We start from the raw sequence: 21,248 nt of genomic DNA on the forward strand, positions 1-21,248 counted from the left end.
TGCTTGGGGTCTACGCTTTAGCCTGATCCTTCTGAGCAGTCACTGTGCAAGAATTTTACATGGGTCGTACAATGCCACGGCCTATGTCGCCTTCTACGGATACTAGATTCCGGAATGCAAAACATCTAAAAAATAAATAAATAAATAAAAATGGAACATGATGACTCCAAAGCCATGATCTATCAAAAAAAAAAAGAATCCAGATGTAGCAGAGCCATTTGACAATTATCCGAATGGGAAAAAAAAAAATTGATTTAGACACTTTATAATAGAGGCGGAAAAAAGTAAAAATTGATATAATATAATAGAGGCTGAAGGTTGGCTGGCCTTAATTAAGTACATAGGTAGAAACAAGGTATAGGAAGAGGTTGGGAACCTATGGATCATCTGGCTATGGAATATAGGGTGCGGGATGGACCCTTCTTCTCTTTCATCTGTCTGTTATTCTTTCTCACTGAACTGTTCCATGATTAAATAATTCAGAAGAAATTTCTATTCTCCATAGAAGATGTAGTTTCCACAACAGTTTCTGCCGTGATCCTATGGAAGGCTATGGCCACAATGCAGGTCTGCCAATCTCCTGCTTAATCATATGTGCTAGACTGTATGAAATGCAATCAGGAGGGGGGGACAGATGCAAAATCCCCCTAAGGGGGTCTTCACATGTAGACGAACCTTTTTTTATTTAATCCCTGCATCTCTCTGATACATAAGCATTGCATTCTGTTCTTATTAAACAGTCATGCTCCCCTTACTGCAAAGAGTTAATTAATAAGGATTCCCCCCAAAAAGGATGTATGTCATGAAAAAAGATGTCTTATCGTTTAATATGCAAAAAAAGTAAAATTAAAAAAATATCTAGATATATCTATATATATATATATATATAGATATATAGATATATATAATATTATTTTTATTATTTTTTTTTTTATATATATATATATATATATATATATATATATATATATATATATATATATATATATATATATATATATAAATGGATCTTGGGGAAGGGAACTGATTTGCATCTTATCATATATATATTTATTTTTAATTTTCTGAATAGTTAACACTTAAGATGCCAAGGCCTGCAACACTAGGGTTAACTAAGGGCCCTCAGTACGAAGCAGATGCCTATCCCCCTGCTTAAGTAAAATCCCATACACGGTCTCAAAAAAATATACCAGGAGCTAAGCATGTTCCTCATACAGAACTCTGATTAACCATTTCATAGGGTCGGAGCAGTTGGCAGAGTTTATTTTCCAAGAAATATCCCAGAGGGGAGCAATGTTAATCCTTTTTGAAGCAGAGGGGGAAAAGCAATTTTTTTATTTTTTTTTTATTTTTTGCGCTATTGCTGTTAACCCTGTGCCAGAAGAAAGGATGGATCATTGGGGAACCAGGTATCTGAAAGATGTACTGGAATGCCTCCTGGCACACGGCTGGTTAAAACTGAGCCAAATATATCGTAAAGGGATTTTTTTTCCTTGCACTCCAGAATATCCTCCGTTATGTCTTCTTCTGCAAAATACCACACCACTCAGTCATCTCCTTAGAAGATCCAAATAAGCCCACCATGTGCTAAAAAAAAAACAACAACAAATGAAATAAACCAGAAGCCATCATTTGTGATCAGAAGAACCAAAATGCCCAACAGCAGCCATAAGATCTCTCTGGGAAGTAGGTACCGAAGGCTTCCACCATAGGTCTAAGGAGATGGCTTTGGTGGACAAACAGTTGCTCCTCCTAGCCCAACCTGGCTCATAAGTTCCTCCAAGGAGTGGACACATCTCCTAGCTGCCAAGCTTCAGCAGATCCCAGGTGGCATCCTGAAGAAACCCTCAACTCGCAAGAGGAAAAAGAGATGCAAATAGACAAGGAGACAGACAAGAGATGCCTTCTGGGTTGGAAGGTTCCTTACCTTGGTGGTTTCTTCTGATGACACCCTTAGAGAAGAATTTTGTAAGGTCCCAGTCACATGCAATGGTTGTGGAGACCCAACAGCATCCTAAAGTCCTATACACTCCAGCCCCAGCAAGGAGATCCTAGTGAAGCTTGGAGCTTCTGGCAAGGAATGCAACAGAGAGAAAGAGAGAGAGAGAGACAGAGAAGGAGGGGGAAGGCTAGGGCTGAGAGCAAGCTGCTGACGGAGGGAAGGAGAGGGGGCCAGTGAGAACACAATCACATGAATAATTGCAAGAGGCAGGGGTCTCACAGCCTCTCTCCTGACTTGTGAAGATGAGGAGTGGTGTCCATCAGAGGTGACCCTCAGCCCCCTTCTCTGCATCTCCCTCACTGATGACACATCTGAGAGATGCTTTTCATGGATAAAGATGGAATTGATGCAAAGCAGATTGTGCAGCAAAAAAAAAGGGCAACATATGGAGGAGGAATTAAAAAAAAGGGGAGCACCACAACTGTGGAGAGGGGGTGACGGAGGGAGTAAGTTATGGAATTCTGAGGAGTCAATTCTTTCTCCAAGAGGGATAACACTGTGTGTGTGGGATGTGTGTTTTGCTTTCATTACATCCAAGGTAGGGGGGGATTTAGATTTGCATGTATTGAGCATTCATTTGGATGTAGTGTGGGTGGAGGGAGAAGAGGTCTTTTTTTATTGGAGGTAGGAAGGGGGACTTTGTGCTTAAAAAGTGTTGAGTTCAAGAACTACTGGCAGGTCAGCACCACAGAGAGGATGCAGCCAAGAGAAGGTGCAGAGTTGAGACTCTTCTGTGCACAGATCAATAGACAAGCAGACTATTTGGGCTAGTGGATTTACACAGGCTGTCTAAGATATGCTAATCGTGGCTTCCTCTCATTCATAAAAATGGGACTGGTCTGTTGCTGAGCATTAGAAAAAGCCTGTTTGTTTTCACTCTTGCTTGTGGTGCTTCTCATAACATCAAATAATGACACTAGTAATAAAGATAAAGAGTAACAATACAGAAAATGTAAATAGTAAACAAGGAAAACACATAGTAATAAACACATAAAACAATCAGAAAAGGAAAGCATTTGAATGGTATTTTATTGCATTTGTATGCACATTTGCGCCAGGGAAATATCATGTCTTGATTGTGCAGAAGAGGGAGAGATTAACCCCTTTATGACCCAGCCTATTTTGGCCTTAATGACCTTGCCGTTTTTTGAAATTCTGACCAGTGTCCCTTTATGAGGTAATAACTCAGGAACGCTTCAACGGATCCTAGCGATTCTGAGATTGTTTTTTCGTGACATATTGGGCTTCATGTTAGTGGTAAATTTAGGTCGATAATTTCTGAGTTTATTTGTGAAAAAAACGGAAATTTGGCAAAAATTTTGAAAATTTCGCAATTTTCACATTTTGAATTTTTATTCTGTTAAACCAGAGAGTTATGTGACACAAAATAGTTAATAAATAACATTTCCCACATGCCTACTTTACATCAGCACAATTTTGGAAACAATTTTTTTTTTTGCTAGGAAGTTATAAGGGTTAAAATTTGACCAGTGATTTCTCATTTTTACAACAAAATTTACAAAACCATTTTTTTTAGGGACCACCTCACATTTGAAGTCAGTTTCAGGGTTCTATATGGCTGAAAATACCCAAAAGTGACACCATTCTAAAAACTGCACCCCTCAAGGTGCTCAAAACCACATTCAAGAAGTTTATTAACCCTTCAGGTGTTTCACAGCAGCAGAAGCAACATGGAAGGAAAAAATGAACATTTAACTTTTTAGTCACAAAAATGATCTTTTAGCAACAATTTTTTTATTTTCCCAAGGGTAAAAGGAGAAACTGGACCACGAACGTTGTTGTCCAATTTGTCCTGAGTACGCTGATACCTCATATATGGGGGTAAACTACTGTTTGGGCACCCGGCAGGGCTCGGAAGGGAAGGAGCGCCATTTGACTTTTTGAATGAAAAATTGGCTCCAATCTTTAGCGGACACCATGTCGCGTTTGGAGAGCCCCCGTGTGCCTAAACATTAGAGCTCCCCCAGAAGTGACCCCATTTTGGAAACTAGACCCCCCAAGGAACTTATCTAGAAGCATAGTGAGCACTTTAAACCCCCAGGTGCTTCACAAATTGATACGTAAAAATGAAAAAGTACTTTTTTTTCACAAAAAAATTATTTTAGCCTCAATTTTTTCATTTTCACATGGGCAATAGGATAAAATGGATCCTAAAATTTGTTGGACAATTTCTCCTGAGTACACCAATACCTCACATGTGGGGGTAAACCACTGTTTGGGCACATGGTAAGGCTCGGAAGGGAAGGAGCGCCATTTGACTTTTTGAATGAAAAATTATCTCCATCGCTAGCTGACACCATGTCACGTTTGGAGAGCCCCTGTGTGCCTAAACATTGGAGCTCCCCCACAAGTGACCCCATTTTGGAAACTAGACCCCCCAAGGAACTTATCTAGAAGCATAGTGAGCACTTTAAACCCTCAGGTGCTTCACAAATTGATCTGTAAAAATCAAAAAGTACTTTTTTTTCACACAAAATTTCTTTTAGCCTCAATTTTTTCATTTTCACATGTGCAACAGGATAAAATGGATCCTAAAATTTGTTGGGCAATTTCTCCTGAGTACGCCGATACCTCATATGTGGGGGTAAACCACTGTTTGGGTGCACGGCAAGGCTCGGAAGGGGAGGCGTGCCATTTGACTTTTTGAATGGAAAATTAGCTCCAATCGTTAGCGGACACCATGTCGCATTTGGAGAGCCCCTGTGTGCCTAAACATTGGATCTCCCCTACAAGTGACCCCATTTTGGAAACTAGACCCCCCAAAGAACTTATCTAGATGCATAGTGAGCACTTATAACCCCCAGGTGCTTCACAGAAGTTTATAACGCAGAGCCGTGAAAATAAAAAATAATTTTTCTTTCCTCAAAAATGATTTTTAGCCCAGAATTTTTTATTTTCCCGAGGGTAATAGGAGAAATTGGACCCCAAATGTTGTCCAGTTTGTCCTGAGTACGATGATACCCCATATGTGGGGGTAAACCACTGTTTGGGCGCACGGCAGGGCTCGGAAGGGAAGGCATGCCATTTGGCTTTTTGAATGGAAAATTAGCTCCAATCATTAGCGGACACCATGTCGCGTTTGAAGAGCCCCTGTGTACCTAAACATTGGAGCTCCCGCACAAGTGACCCCATTTTGGAAACTAGACCTCCCAAGGAACTAATCTAGATGTGTGGTGAGCACTTTGAACCCCCAAGTGCTTCACAGAAGTTTATAACGCAGAGCCATGAAAATAAAAAATAATTTTTCTTTTCTCAAAAATGATTTTTTAGCCCACAATTTTTTATTTTCCCAAGGGTAACAGGGGAAAATGGACCACAAAAGTTGTTGTCCAGTTTCTCCTGAGTACGCTGATACCCCATATGTGGGGGTAAACCACTGTTTGGGCACATGCCGGGGTTCAGAAGGGAAGTAGTGACGTTTTGAAATGCAGACTTTGATGGAATGCTCTGCGGGCGTCAGGTTGCGTTTGCAGAGCCCCTGATGTGCCTAAACAGTAGGAACTCCCCACAAGTGACTCCATTTTGGAAACTAGACCCCGAAGGGAACTTATCTAGATGTGTGATGAGCACTTTGAACCCCCAAGTGCTTCACAGAAGTTTATAACGCAGAGCCGTGAAAATAATAAATGTGTTTCCTTTCCTCAAAAATATTTTTTTAGCCCAGAATTTTTTATTTTTGCAAGGGTAACAGGAGAAATTTGACCACAAGAGTTGTTGTCCCGTTTCTCCTGAGTACGCTGATACCCCATATGTGGGGGTAAACCACTGTTTGGGCACATGCCGGGGCTCGGAAGGGAAGTAGTGACGTTTTGGAATGCAGACTTTGATGGAATGGTCTGCGGGCATCATGTTACGTTTGCAGAGCCCCTGATATGCCTAAACAGTAGAAACCACCCACAATTGACCCCATTTTGGAAACTAGACCCCTAAGGAACTTATCTAGATGTGTGGTGAGCACGTTCAACCCCCAAGTGCTTCACAGAAGTTTACAACGCAGAGCCGTGAAAATAAAAAATCATTTTTCTTTCCTCAAAAAAGATGTTTTAGCAAGCAATTTTTTATTTTCACAAGGGTAACAGGAGAAATTGGGCCCCAATATTTGTTGCCCAGTTTGTTTTGAGTATGCTGGTACCCCATATGTGGGGGTAAACCACTGTTTGGGTGCACGTCAGGGCTCGGAAGGGAAGTAGTGACATTTGAAATGCAGACTTTGATGGAATGGTCTGCGGGCATCACGTTGCATTTGCAGAGCCCCTGATGTGCCTAAACAGTAGAAACACCCCACAAGTGACTCCATTTTGGAAACTAGACCCCCCAAGGAACTTATCTAGATGTGTGGTGAGCACGTTCAACCCCCAAGTGCTTCACAGAAGTTTATAACGCAGAGCTGTGAAAATAAAACATAATTATTCTTTCCTCAAAAAATTATGTTTTAGCAAGTAATTTTTTATTTTTGCAAGGGTAACAGGAGAAATTGGACCCCAACAGTTGTTGCCCAGTTTGTCCTGAGTACGCTGGTACCCCATATGTGGGGGTAAACCACTGTTTGGGCGCACGTCGGGGCTTGGAAGGGAGGGAGCATCATTTGACTTTTTGAACGCAAGATTGGCTGGAATCAATGGTGGCGCCATGTTGCGTTTGGAGACCCCTGATGTGCCTAAACAGTGGAAACCCCTCAATTCTAACTCCAACACTAACCCCAACACACCCCTAATCCTAATCCCAACTGTAGCCATAACCCTAATCACAACCCTAACCCCAACACACCCCTAACCACAACCCTAACCCCAACACACCCGTAACCCTAATTCCAACCCTAACCCTAATCCTAACCCTAATCCCAACCCTAACCCTAATCCCAACCCTAACCACAACTGTAACCCCAACACACCCCTAACCCTATCCGTAACCCTAACCACAAGCCTAATCTTAACACTATTTCCAACCCTAGCCCTAATTCCAACCCTAACTCTAATTCCAACCCTAACCCTAAGGCTATGTGCCCACGTTGCGGATTCGTGTGAGATTTTTCCGCACGATTTTTGAAAAATCTGCAGGTAAAAGGCACTGCGTTTTACCTGCGGATTTACAGCGGATTTCCAGTGTTTTTTTGTGCGGATTTCACCTGCGGATTCCTATTGAGGAACAGGTGTAAAATGCTGCGGAGTCCGCACAAAGAATTGACATGCTGCAGAAAATACAACGCAGCGTTTCTGCTTGTAATTTTCCGCACCATGGGCACAGCGGATTTGGTTTTCCATAGGTGTACATGGTACTGTAAACCTGATGGAAAACTGCTACGAATTTGCAGCGGCCAATCCGCTGCGGATCCGTGGCCAATCCGCTGCGGATCCGCGGCCAATCCGCTGCGGATCCGTGGCCAATCCGCTGCGGATCCGCGGCGGATCCGCAGCCAAATCCGCACTGTGTGCACATGCCATAACCCTAACCCTAACCCTACCTCTAACCCTAACACTAACCCTACCCCTAGTTCTAACCCTAGTTCTAACCCTAACCCTAGTGGAAAAAGAAAAAAAAATATTTTTTTTATTTTATTATTGTCCCTACCTATGGGGGTGATAAAGGGGGGGGTTATTTATAATTTTTTTTATTTCGATCGCTGTGATAGGACCTATCACAGCGATCAAAATGTACTTGCAACGAATCAGATTCGGCGGGCGCACTGCGCATGCGCCCACCATTTTGGAAGATGGCGGCGCCCATGGAGAAGACGGATGCACACCGGGAGCCTCGGTAAGTATAAGGGGGGGGAGATCGGGGCATGGGGGGGGGCGTCGGAGCACGGGGGGGTGGCAAAGGTGCACGGGGGGAGCGGACAGGAGGACGTGGGAGCGGAGCACAGGTCGGTGGCTTGGGGGGGCGATCGGTGGGGTGGGGGGGTCACATAAGTGTTTCCAGCCATGGCCGATGATATTGCAGCATCGGCCATGGCTGGATTGTAATATTTCACCAGTTTTTTAGGTGAAATATTACAAATCGCTCTGATTAGCTGTTTCACTTTCAACAGCCAATCAGAGCGATCGTAGCCACGGGGGGTAAAGCCACCCCCCCTGGGCTGAAGTACCACTCCCCCTGTCCCTGCAGATCAGGTGAAATTGGAGTTAACCCTTTCACCCGCTCTGCAGGGACGCGATCATTCCATGACGCCACATAGGCGTCATGGGTCTGATTGGCACCGACTTTCATGACGCCTACATGGCGTCAAAGGTCGGGAAAGGGTTAAAGGGGTGCAATTTATTTTAACTTAAAGAAAGTTTTTATTCTCTTAATATATCACAGTCATATTATATAGCACTGTGTACTTACAATTGCTCATTTTTCTCCTTTCTACCCAGATAATTCTTCTCTTTTCCAGTAGGTCTATGGCATCATCTGATTAAAAACTCACCGGTTGACTCCTTGTAAGCTCTATGTAGAAACAGGAGGTCAATTTTCACTTCATGAGTCATCATCACTGTAAATGTCAATGGCTAGGTCAGGAGGTGAAGGAGGATGAGTTCTGCAGGGACAAGATACTTCCTCATTCTACATAGGGCAGGGAAAAAGAGAAGAATTAATTGGATAGAAAGGCAAAAGGAGCAATTGTAAGAACACAGTGCTGTATAATACGATGACTGCAATATATTAAGAGGATAAAAACTTTGATGGGAGGTGTTCATCTTTAAATGCATGTATTTGGCTTAAAATTATTTTTGCAATTACAATTTTTGCACCATTTGCCTTCTATAATAATAATAATAATAATAATCTTTATTTATATAGCGCCAACATATTCTGCAGCGCTTTACAGTTTCAAACACAACAGTCATAAGTAAAAACGTTAACAATACAATAATTAAAGCGAAATAAGACGACCCTGCTCGTGAGAGCTTACAATCTACAATGAGGTGGGGAGATACAAAGTACAGGTGTGTGTTTGTAATGATGTATTTACAATGATGGTCCAGCCATCTTCAGGGAGTGGGGGATAGATGGAAATAGTGAATGGGCTACACACACACAAACATAAAATGACTTTGATTAGTGAACGTGATAGGCCGCTCTGAACAAATGTGTTTTGAGGGAGCGCCTAACACTATGCAAGTTGTGGATGGTCCTAATATCTTGTGGTAGAGCATTCCAGAGGATTGACACAGCACGGGAGAAGTCTTGGGGTCGGGAGTGGGAGGTACGGATTAGTGCAGAGGTTAGTCGAAAGTCATTTGCAGAGCGTAGTGGTCGGTTAGGCCGATAGACAGAAAAGAGGGAGGAGATGTAAAGGGGTGCCACACAGTGGAGAGCTTTGTGGGTGAGAACAACTACTTTGTATTGGATCCTATAATGAATGGGCAGCCAGTGTAACGACTGGCGAAGAGCGGACACGTCCGAGTAACGATTAGCTAGATGGATGACCCTGGCTGCTGCATTAAGGATAGCTGGAGAGGGGAAAGTCGCGTGAGGGGGAGGCCAATTAATAGAGCATTACAGTAGTCCAGGCGGGAGTGGATCAGGGCGACAGTGAGGTTTTTTGTTGTTTCCATGGTGAGGAAAGAGTGGATTCTAGAGATGTTCTTTAGGTGTAAGCGGCACGAGCGGGCAAGAGATTGTATGTGGGAGGTGAAGGAGAGATCAGAGTCAAACATAACACGCAGACAGCATGCCTGCTGCCGGGGTGTTATTATGGTGCCACCCACGGAGAGGAAAACGTCAGGTTTAGGGAGGTTAGTAGATGGTGGGAGCAGAAGAAGTTTAGTTTTGGAGAGGTTGAGTTTCAGATAGAGAGCGGACATGATGTCAGAGACTGTGGACAGACAGTCAGTGGTGTTCTGTAGTACAGCGGGGGTAAGGTCGGGATGACGTGTATAGTTGTCATCAGCATAAAGATGGTACTGAAAGACAAATCTGCTGATGGTCTGTCCAATTGGGGCCATGTAGAGAGAGAAGAGGGCCAAGGACTGAGCCCTGAGGTACCCCGACAGTGAGAGGAAGAGGAGATGAAGTGGAGCCAGAGAACAGAACACTGAAGGAGTGGTCAGAAAGGTAGGAGGAGAACCAGGAGAGAGCAGTGTCCTTAATGCCTAGTGACTGGAGCCTAGAGAGTAGGAGAGGGTGGTCAACAGTGTCAAAAGCTGCAGAAAGGTCGAGAAGAATGAGCAGAGAGTGGTCACCATTACATTTTGCTGTCAGAAGGTCATTGGACACTTTGATGAGTGCAGTTTCTGTCGAAATGTAAGGGGCGGGAGACTGACTGTGAAGGGTCTAGGAGGGAATGAGTGGAGAGGTAACGGGTAAGGCGGGAGTAGATCAGGCGCTCCAAGAGTTTAGTGATGAAGGGGAGATTGGAGACTGGTCTGTAGTTATTTGTGCAGGATGGGTCGAGAGCGGGTTTCTTTAGTAATGGAGTAATGATAGAGTGTTTGAAGGAGGAGGGGAAAATGCCAGAGGAGAGTGAGAGATTAAAGATTATAGTTAGGTGAGTTGTGACAGTTGGGGGCTGGTATTCTCAGACCGGTAAGGGGCCATGTATATTGCCCCCCTAGCCTAAAAATAGCAGCTTGCAGCTTCCCCAGAAAAGGCACATCTATTAGATGGCACCTTGCCCGGCTCTTCCCACTTGCCCTGGTGTGGCAAGTGAGGTGATATTTGTGTGGTTGATGTCAGCTGTTTTATGGCTGCTGACATCAAACCCACAGGTTAGTAATGGATAGGTGTCTATAAGACACAACCATTACTAACCCCATAGTTAGATTGCGAAAAAGACACAGCCAGAATAAAGTCCTTAATTTGAAAGTAAGACACCGACTCCTTTATTTGAAATAAAAGTAAAAAGTACTGTTATACTCTCCGTACGCCCATTCCATTAAAGCCCTTGTCAACTGTAAAAACAGAAAATAATAAACAACCATGATAATCATCTTACGTCCATTTATTTAAATAATTTAAAAAACACCGTGGGAACCCTCTATTCCTAATAACCAACTATGATAAAGCTGACAGCTGAGGGCTGCAGCCCACAGCTGTCAGTTGCCTGAGCTGGTTATCAGAAATAGAAGCGACCCCACGTCATTTAAAAAAAAAAATATTTAAAGCGCAGACGCTGGCTGATAGCGACAGCTGATGAAAGAGTACTACTGCCATCCGCCTTCGCCTGTGACCAGCGGTAAACTTTTTACCACCTGTAACAGCTGCTGGTTCAGACTATCATCTGGCAGCATGGGAACAGCAGCTCTTTCACCAGCGGCAATAATCTTACCATCGATCAGAGCTTGTGTTTGCTGCGCTGTCATGCAGATAACAGCATAACAAAAAACTGATGTTAAGACCCCTCATTTATGTGAATGGGGTCCGGGTTTGGATATTGTTTGAGTACCCAGACTGACCTTTTTTTAGACATCCACGGGTTCACCCATCACTACTTCTAATCTAATGTCCCTGCCCATAGTGTTATACTCACCTATCCCAGTCTTCACCTTCTATCGTCACCACTCCAGATGTTCACCAGCAGGTTGGGACCTACCGGCTTGCTTCACTGTTTGCTGGAACAAGCCGGAGGTCATATTTTAGAGCCTCAATCTGTCTCCCATAGACTTGCATGGAGAGTTTATGACAGCTACGTCTAACTTACGGCCAGAAGGAAGTTGGAGTTACAAGATGCACCACGGTTACATATAGATATATATACTGTATATGAAGCTTAAATTTAAACATGCCTATACAGTGTATAAATGTGTATATATGTATATATGGAGCGCCCCCACACTGCCGCAGGGCCGAGGGGTACCCGGAGCCGGGCCTCTAGGTCTCAGTCCTGGGGTTGTCACGGTGCTAGACCCGGTCCGTGGCCCTGTCTGTCAGTGGGGGACGTCCGGTGCAATAAGTGATGTTGTAGCGGTGCAGTTGTGGGGTGCAGGTCGCGGTAAATAACGAGGACACCAGGTTGCAGTCTCTTTACCTCTTTACTGAAGCTCTCTGGGTCCTCAGTCCGGAATACGGCTCACCAGGCTGTGCAAGTCCGGCCGGTCCAATGGCACTTCCAGAGCTCTCCTTGCAGGTGGAAATCGGTGCCTTCCTTCTAGCGCTATGTGTTGCAGTCCTTCCCTGCTGTGCTTACGGAAAGTACCCCACAACTGTTGTGTCTGTTTCTCGTGTTCCCTCACAACAACTTAATTCGCAATGATCTTCCTCGTCCCTCCAGATACTATGGTAGGAACGCACCCGTATGACGGGGAGGCTCGGAGATCTTCCGGGACTCTATCTGCGCCCCTCTCCTGTTGGTACCCCCCTTTGCCTTCCTGGGTGATGCGTGAGACAGTCCGCCTCAAGCTAACTGCCCTGCCGTAGGTCTGAGGTATGGCTTGAAACTCTTTACCTCCTCGGCGTTCCGGCCACCGGTAGTGCGCCTCAGTAAGGTGCTGCCTCTTTCAGCACAACCCTCACTGGTATCTCCTTTCGCTTGATTTCGTTTCTCACTCAGCACAATCTATCTCGCTTCTTAGTCCTTCCTTGGGCACCGCCGCTATGCTGAGCAGGCACGGTCCCTTTACGTTCTTTCCATGCCAAGCCTCTGCCAGGATCCCACCCCTGGCAGAGACCCTACAGTCTCTCCCTTCACAACACCCTCTGCCACCAGGTGTTGCTCCGTTCAATCCCGTCAGCGTTCTCTCTAACTTTCTGCCTGACCCCCAGTTTACCCACTATGGTGGGGAGTGGCCTAATGAATAGCACCCTTAGCTCCCCCCGGAGGCCCAGCTGTGAAATGTCTTGGTGACTGTGATACCTGCTCAGAGAACTCCTTCCGTGCCATCGAACGCAGCATGGCCCCCCTTAGTGGCTGAACCATGCTACTGCAACGACCAGGACTCTGGGGCGCTGCACTCCCCCCTGGTTAAACACAGTACTCCGGGACTGGGAAGAAAAACAACAATACAGGTTAGCAAAAAGACATACAATTTTGTTGAGTGCAAATAACAATAACTATACTTAAGTAGGCTTCCCTTTATGGGAGGTGAGGACACTTGTAACGTTACAAACATAATTAACCTTATAATTTACAGAGTATAAATAACTTCTGTTACCCAACCGGGTATTCTATTTAGTGCAATTTTTGAAATAATAACTTAACATTGCCTTTAAGAAACTCACACTCTTAGTCTATCAAAGGCCTTCCTATAATCACATTATAACTAAGGCATTTCAACTTTACATTCTCCTTCTTGTGAACCTGCAGGACCGCCTGTCCCTACGGCACCAGACCTACTGCCTCTCCTTTCTTCTACAGGACCGCCCTGTTCAGCCAGGGCCTACTGCCTTTCGCTACTATACACAGTATAGACATAACATTCCTTTCGGTTGAAGAACTCTGAGCCAGCTCTACTCGGCCCCTTTAAGGACTCACTCTCTGTCCTTAGTAACAAAGTAACTTTTCAATGGGGACGCAGGGTTTACCTTCTATCCTCACCCTCATTATTACTTCTCTTACTTTCAACTATGCAGACCTCCACTTCTACCCCTACGGGCTCTCTGCATCCTTCCTGTCTTCAAAACATTATTCAAATTTCACATTTTAACAAATTCAACACATATAACTCGGCATGTAAAACAGTTACATTTTCTTTTCAAGGCATCATTACCACATTACTGTTCTGTAACAGTATCGCTTTCAAGTACAATTCTTCACATCCCCTTTAAGAGGGGACCAGGTCTCTCTGAGGTAGCTCGTCTTCTCAGCCTACCAGTCTCATGCAAAGTTCCGGTCCGGTATCTTCACAAAGTGTCTTTAACTAGGACCAGTAGGAACGGTTTCTTCGCAAAGTGTCTTTTGACTAAAACCAGTAGGGAGCACCTTTAAGAAAGTGCAAACTATTTACAAGGGAAAGTTTGAATCATGCGCAGTTCATGATTTCTGCAGTTCTCTTTTTTTAAAACTGTATAAACTTCAGGAAAACAACAGTGACCCCGGGTCAACAAAGGGGTCACCTTTAACCCTAGACGGGTTTAGCAGCAAACAGGAACAGTTAAAGGAATGAACAGTTAACTATTTACATTTTCATGGTATCGAGGTTTATTCTCCTTCCGGTGGCTTTGGTTCCTGGACCCCGGTCACTGTGACACGGATTCCAGCGGCAAGCTCCACAGGGGCCACCAGGTCACTCGGCGTCTGGATTTGAAGACTAACCCGGCGGGCAAGCTCGGGAGCTACTACAAAGCGCACCGTGGAGATAGTAACGAGATCCGGCAATTCTGGATTACCCGTAATTGGGGCCACAGGTGAGACTCTCTCAGGCTCACATCGCCGCACCTTCCGGGCACGCCATCCTTGCGCATTCTGGTGGCGGGTGTACGTCACTTGATCTCCCTCCCGTAGCGGCTCGCCCTCCCGATCACAGCAGGGGGTGTCCACGTCGTAGCCAGCAACGAAGATGCCAGTAGGTAAACCTGATTCCCAAATGGAGCCCCACCCTTTCTTGGGGTAGAAGGCCGATACAATTCCTCGTCTTACTGCGTCCTTTCCACCATATATAAACTTCTTGCTTTGCATCTCCTGTTTTTCAACTTCTTCGCGCTGCTTCCAGTGTTGGAGTATGCATTGTTTGTACTGTTCCCAGGTAAACACCGCAATAGTGAGACCATCCACTGGAACCCCGTCCTGCTCGACCCAGGGGGTATCCCATCGAAACATCACTCCTCCCGGGTCCATCTCTATGGGTTCCCCACACTTGGTGGGTAATGGTGGTAACAGTTTCCCCATCGCGCCAGGGGTGAGGATCGCCCGGTCAATTGTGAAGGAAGGGCTACTGTTGCGGGGGAAATCGGTCGCGGGAGCGGGATCGAGTGCGGGGGCAGGGGCGCCTTTCGTACCTGCGCCTAGTGTGGTCCCACCGTGGTCGATCCGGTCCGCCGACAAGGGCGCTGGAGTCGGCTGCAGCCCGGACCGTGGCTCCTCCAATGGGATTCTCGGATTCGGCTCCGCTTGCTGTGGTTCCTCCTCCTCCAACTCCGAGGTCGGGATTGGTGGAGGTAATTCCGCTGTCAGCTTCACAGGCTCCCGGTCCGTCGCTGGTGAAGGATGGTAGGCCGGGATCGCTTCTTCCTCGCTCAGGCACTTGCTGCTCGTCATCGCCGCCTGATAGTCGCCGGCAGTGCATGCACCTAACTCCGCCATTTCTCCGAGGTCGGGCTTCTCCGTCGCCAGCTTCCCGCCGTTGCATCTCAGGGGGTTGTCTTCTGTTTTGGGGCAGGTCATCTCTTTGCAGCCAGAAGTGCAGGGGGCGGTAGCCATTTCTCGCGCCACACTGGGAGTCTCCGCCCATAACACACCCTCCTTCTCCTGGGGTGTAGCAATGGCGGCGCCTTTTGGCGGGAACTTCTGGCGGCCAATGGCGCAGCACAATCTTGCAATAAAGTACAGTAAATCACAGTCTCTAGGCACACATGACCTGATTCTTCAGGCTTAAGTAGATCCTGTTCGTGACGCCAAATTGGAGCGCCCCCACACTGCCGCAGGGCCGAGGGGTACCAGGAGCCGGGCCTCTAGGTCTCAGTCCTGGGGTTGTCACGGTGCTAGACCCGGTCCGTGGCCCTGTCTGTCAGTGGGGGACGTCCGGTGCAATAAGTGATGTTGTAGCGGTGCAGTTGTGGGGTGCAGGTCGCGGTAAATAACGAGGACACCAGGTTGCAGTCTCTTTACCTCTTTACTGAAGCTCTCTGGGTCCTCAGTCCGGAATACGGCTCACCAGGCTGCGCAAGTCCGGCCGGTCCAATGGCACTTCCAGAGCTCTCCTTGCAGGTGGAAATCGGTGCCTTCCTTCTAGCGCTATGTGTTGCAGTCCTTCCCTGCTGTGCTTACGGAAAGTACCCCACAACTGTTGTGTCTGTTTCTCGTGTTCCCTCACAACAACTTAATTCGCAATGATCTTCCTCGTCCCTCCAGATACTATGGTAGGAACGCACCCGTATGACGGGGAGGCTCGGAGATCTTCCGGGACTCTATCTGCGCCCCTCTCCTGTTGGTACCCCCCTTTGCCTTCCTGGGTGATGCGTGAGACAGTCCGCCTCAAGCTAACTGCCCTGCCGTAGGTCTGAGGTATGGCTTGAAACTCTTTACCTCCTCGGCGTTCCGGCCACCGGTAGTGCGCCTCAGTAAGGTGCTGCCTCTTTCAGCACAACCCTCACTGGTATCTCCTTTCGCTTGATTTCGTTTCTCACTCAGCACAATCTATCTCGCTTCTTAGTCCTTCCTTGGGCACCGCCGCTATGCTGAGCAGGCACGGTCCCTTTACGTTCTTTCCATGCCAAGCCTCTGCCAAGATCCCACCCCTGGCAGAGACCCTACAGTCTCTCCCTTCACAACACCCTCTGCCACCAGGTGTTGCTCCGTTCAATCCCGTCAGCGTTCTCTCTAACTTTCTGCCTGACCCCCAGTTTACCCACTATGGTGGGGAGTGGCCTAATGAATAGCACCCTTAGCTCCCCCCGGAGGCCCAGCTGTGAAATGTCTTGGTGACTGTGATACCTGCTCAGAGAACTCCTTCCGTGCCATCGAACGCAGCATGGCCCCCCTTAGTGGCTGAACCATGCTACTGCAACGACCAGGACTCTGGGGCGCTGCATATATATATTCTATATATATGTAAATATGTATATATATATATATATATATATATATATATATATATATATACAGTATATATATATATTCTTTCTGCATATTGTTTATTAGGTTATTAGATGTTAATGAGCCTCTCCAGCATCAGGAAGCATTTGCTGGGATTTTATTCTGTATCTATTTGCACATTAGATTGCTAGCTCTTGGGTTCGGAGCAGCGCTGTCTGCAGGGCACAATGGCCCAGGCTTGAATCGCTGGCATAGCGTATACTCTATTGGGTTTCCTGATGCGGAGCAATCATTCCCAGATTAATCTTTGGTGCAGGCACTGGCATGAATGGAGATATTTACCAATGCGTCCCAGCTGCATGAGTGATGCAATGCACAGAGAACTCAGCGCTACGGGGTGTTTTCCTGGATAAATCCTCTGCTTTTGTTTACAGACCTTCTGCGGATCCCAGGCCTGGATGGTTTGCCCCAATTAATGGCTGCACACGATGGCAGATTACGGGCCTCACTTACTTACAGTACAGCGGGCATGAATGGCTGCTTACTGTACCTCCTTTCTAGGAAGCACAGCGCCTTTCATGACTTTTTTTCTTAACAAAAGGATATTTCTTTCCTCGGGTAAAAATCACATTTCGACTTTTCTTCCCCCCAAGTAAAGATGTTTTTCCTGGGAGAGCAGATGAACTTTGAGTTTTGCTGCGCGCGCATAGTTGGTAGGGCTCTCCAAGGACCACATGTCACCTTTTGGGGTCACTTAGTTTTGCTCCATTTCTACCAGACAGGAAGCACAGCAATTGTCTTTTTTTTCTTTTTTCAAGGATTTATGGAATTCCTCGCTAGTTATTTATTGTCTTGCGGGAGAAAAAATAATAACATAAATTACATCATATGTAATAAAGGGTATGAGAGTCATAGAACGATGGGGTGAAGATGACGATGATTGGCCACACTTATTACATGCTGCTTCTTTAATGCTTAGATAGAATTTCACTGATTCATTTTATAGATTTTTTTATTGCACTCAAATCTGTTGGATGTTAATTGGTTTATTGTTTTTAATAAGAACGCGATCAGACGGCCGGATAAATCGGAGCGAGATAGGGGAACGGGCACGGACTGGCCAGCGGCTCTGCCCACCTGAGCATGACAGCTTCATGTATTTTGACGTAGCTGTCATGCTCGTGTAGGTAGAGCCGCCGGCCAGTCCGTGCATTGCTTTCCAACCTCGCTCCGGTTTATACGGCCATCTGGCTGAATTATTATTGCACCGTATATGAATGCACTATGCTTCCCTCATCTATATTTGTTAATGACTGATTAAGGAGTGTAACTTATATTCAGTGGCGTAACTTGAAGATCATGGAACCCAATGCAAAAGCTCCAACGGGGCCCTCAAATATTGCAAGTCTTTAAAGGAGGGTATCCGGGACTTTACCACAAAATGTACCTAAGCACTAACAGGCAGTTAACTGAAGCTTACCTGCCTGCTGGGAATGGTGTCGTTCTTCCCCGGTACAGAACGGTCACATACCACTCCTGCCGGGGATTTAGAAGCCTCTGATGACGTCACGTCTACAGAGCGGAGACTTCTTTTCTTCTCCACTCTGTCGACGGGGCGGGACGTCTGTTATCATTCTGATTGACAGCCGGATCCCCGCTGCCTAACTGGAGTAGCCGGCTGTCAGTCAGAATGATGTCAAAAGTCCCACCTGGTTGTGTCAGCAGAGGCAGCTGAATCCCTGGCAGGAGTGGTCTGTGACTGCTCTGTTCCAGGGGAGAACGGCGCTCTGCACAACTGGCAGGTAAGCTGCAATTATCTGCTTCTAAATGCTTATGTACAGTTTTTGCTTTTTTGGAAAGTCCCTTTAATAGTCTTTGTCTTTTCATGTGGGCTAAAGGAACTTTTTGGGCCCCTTAGGCTACAGGGCCCGGGTGCAATTTCAGTCCCTACACCCAGGGCCGGCTCCAGGTTTTTGATGGCCCCGGGCGAAAGAGTCTCAGTGGGCCCCCCCTTTAACACCTACCACGATTCATGATCGCATATAACACAGCCACATAGTATATAGCACAGCCCACGTAGCATTTAACAGCCCATATAGTATATAGCACAGCCCTCGTAGTATATAACACAGCCATGTAGTATATAGCACAGACATGTAGTATACAGCACAGCCCCCCTCCCCCCAAGAATGGCCCCATAGTCCAGTACTCACTGTTATAGTTACAAAAAAAAAACACTCCTCACCTCTTAACGTGCCCGCGCTGCTCCCTGCTAAGGTCTCAGCGGCTGCCGCTGCACTGCCTAACACACAGCGAGTGTGCGATGACGTCATCGCACACCCGCAGCGGCAGTGTCAGAGGCAGAGTGGGGAATGATGGGAGAGGGAGCGTCAGGTGACGCTCTCTCCTCCATCATTTGCTTTGAACTTTACCGGCAGACGCCGGTATAGTTCAATGCGGCGGCGGGGGAGTTGGCACTGGCGACAGGCGAGCCCCTGATGTGCCACTAGCTGAGGGCCCATGGGAGAGCGGGGGCCCTAGGCAGCTGCCTGCCCCTAACACCGGCCCTGAATGGGCCCCCCTGTCTCGCCAGGGCCCCGGCACTTGCCCGGGTACACCGGGTGCTGACGCCGGCCCTGCCTACACCTATTATAGTTATGCTCCTGTCTTCTTTATGCACTATGAATGTTCATGGTTGGTAGGGATGAGCAGACCTGCAGAAGTTCAGGTTTGTCTGGTTCTCTCTCTTTCTCCCTCTCTCTTTGTCACTCTATCTCCTCCAGAACACCGAACCCTAACATGGTCTTACGGCAGAAGACCGTGTTTGGAGTTCAACACTTGACACTAGGTGTCTGATTCAAACCCCAAACACTACAGTTCAAGTTCGCTCATCTCTTATGGCTGGGGAAAGGCTCACAGTATGAAGAGACAAAACGGCACACATACATGGCTGAAGAAAGACCAGCTTTTTCTCATGATATCGTGGTCTGGAGTTCAATCATTTTTGGGCCGTATTTCTCTGGAATAAGACATCGGACTGTAGATATCAAGATATCATTTTATTCCGCTTTCTATAACCTAAATGCCCATATAGATAGCTTAGGATGGTTGATCCTAGTGACAGATTCCCTGTAAGCTGTGCCCACCATACAAGCCAGCTATAGCTTACTATGCCTGGTTAGACCTGACTAACGCTATAGAGATTGGTCGATGGGGTTTTTAGGCCATATTACTCTGGAATAAGACATCAGACTGTAGATATCAAGGTATCGTTTTATTTCTCTTTCTATGACATACATGTCCATATAGATGGCTTAGGACGGTTGATCCTAGTGACAGATTTCCTCTGAGTTTTGTCCGCCATTACAGCCAGCTATAGCTTACTAAGCCTGGTCAGAGCTATCTAACGCTATAGAGATTGGTCGATGGGATGTGATCTCTCTATATGTCTTTGGACAGGAATCTAACAGAGAAAAAAAATTACATGCCATATGGGATGAGGTATATATTGTTGGTTTTATCCCTAAGAAGCAATGCTCATAGGGCATCGGAGCTCACACCAGAGGCTGTAAGGCAGCACGCAGAGGTTTTGCAGTTTGGTCCTGGAGAGCCATACAACTGCAGTACATACTCTGAGCACACGGTATTACATTATTCACATTGCACATTGTTTCAGCTGTGATGCTCCAAAAAAAATCTCTGACTTCTTCACTTTTTTTATTGCGGTAATATGAAAAATGTGAAAAACTTTGTAAATAAGTAAATTCTTTCTAGGTCCAAATTACACAACCTACTTTGTTGCAAGGTCGAATAAGACTGATTTGCAATAGGACTAATGGGCGATGCGAGCTGTTGCTCCAGTGGGTGTTTCCCCTCGCATTACCCACATAATAGGTATAAGTTAGGATATTGAGTGAATGGCATTTCTTTCATTCCACACATGCTTTCTCCATGCTCAGGAGCCTTGAAATAAGCAGTCGATGTATTCATCATTTTTTTTTTCTCAGAAGTGAAAAGGTTGATGCATTATCCGGCATCCCTCCGGCTGCCCCTTCTCTTCCATCAACTCATCTCTCTGTGCTATAATAAAAATACACGCACGTAAACAAGGCTCTCTGTTCTCATCTTGGCTCATCAAGGACTGGGTTTCTCGAGCAGATTGGTTAATAAGGAGAGGATATGGCTGTCACAGCATAGGGCAGGCAGGAATCATGGCCTGCTGTCTCTGTCTGATTGATATGTATTGATGTTACACTGAGGTCAGTACTTGATGAGCTGAAGGGTGAGAGATACCTCCATCCAGCCGCACTCAGGAAGCAGCCATCCTCTGTGGTCCATCAGAAACCTCACCTATGTGCCAGCAATGCAGGAGGGGGGACTCTGTACTAAAAGGGAACCTTGTCAGCTCAGGATATTGATTTATGAGGAAGTATATGCATATACAGGTCTAACGCTGAATCTTAATTTTAATATGATCTGTAGAATATCGCAGCTGCTGCATCACCTCGTTTTCAATAGAAGGGTGACGTGAATTGTCCATTATTGATTGATGCTAAATATTTTTTGCCATAAAATGCATATTGTGAGGTTCTGCAGCAGCAGTAGCAGGGT

At 46.1% G+C, this 21,248-nt stretch overlaps 1 protein-coding gene across 2 annotated transcripts in view; it reads right to left on the bottom strand.

Moving 5' to 3' along the window:
- The window catches only part of CDH11 (cadherin 11), a 154,116-nt gene extending 151,822 nt beyond the window's left edge, over nucleotides 1–2,294 (bottom strand). Inside the window, exon 1 of one of the 2 annotated variants that reach the window (XM_077288389.1) lies at nucleotides 1,928–2,294. The gene's annotated coding sequence lies outside the window, so the exon portion shown is untranslated. The remainder of the gene's footprint in view (nucleotides 1–1,927) is intronic. The other variant, XM_077288388.1, reaches the window with a different exon arrangement.
- Nucleotides 2,295–21,248: the final 18,954 nt, after the last annotated feature.

Source organism: Ranitomeya variabilis, chromosome 2 (assembly GCF_051348905.1).
Source record: "Ranitomeya variabilis isolate aRanVar5 chromosome 2, aRanVar5.hap1, whole genome shotgun sequence".
NCBI lineage: Eukaryota > Metazoa > Chordata > Amphibia > Anura > Dendrobatidae > Ranitomeya > Ranitomeya variabilis.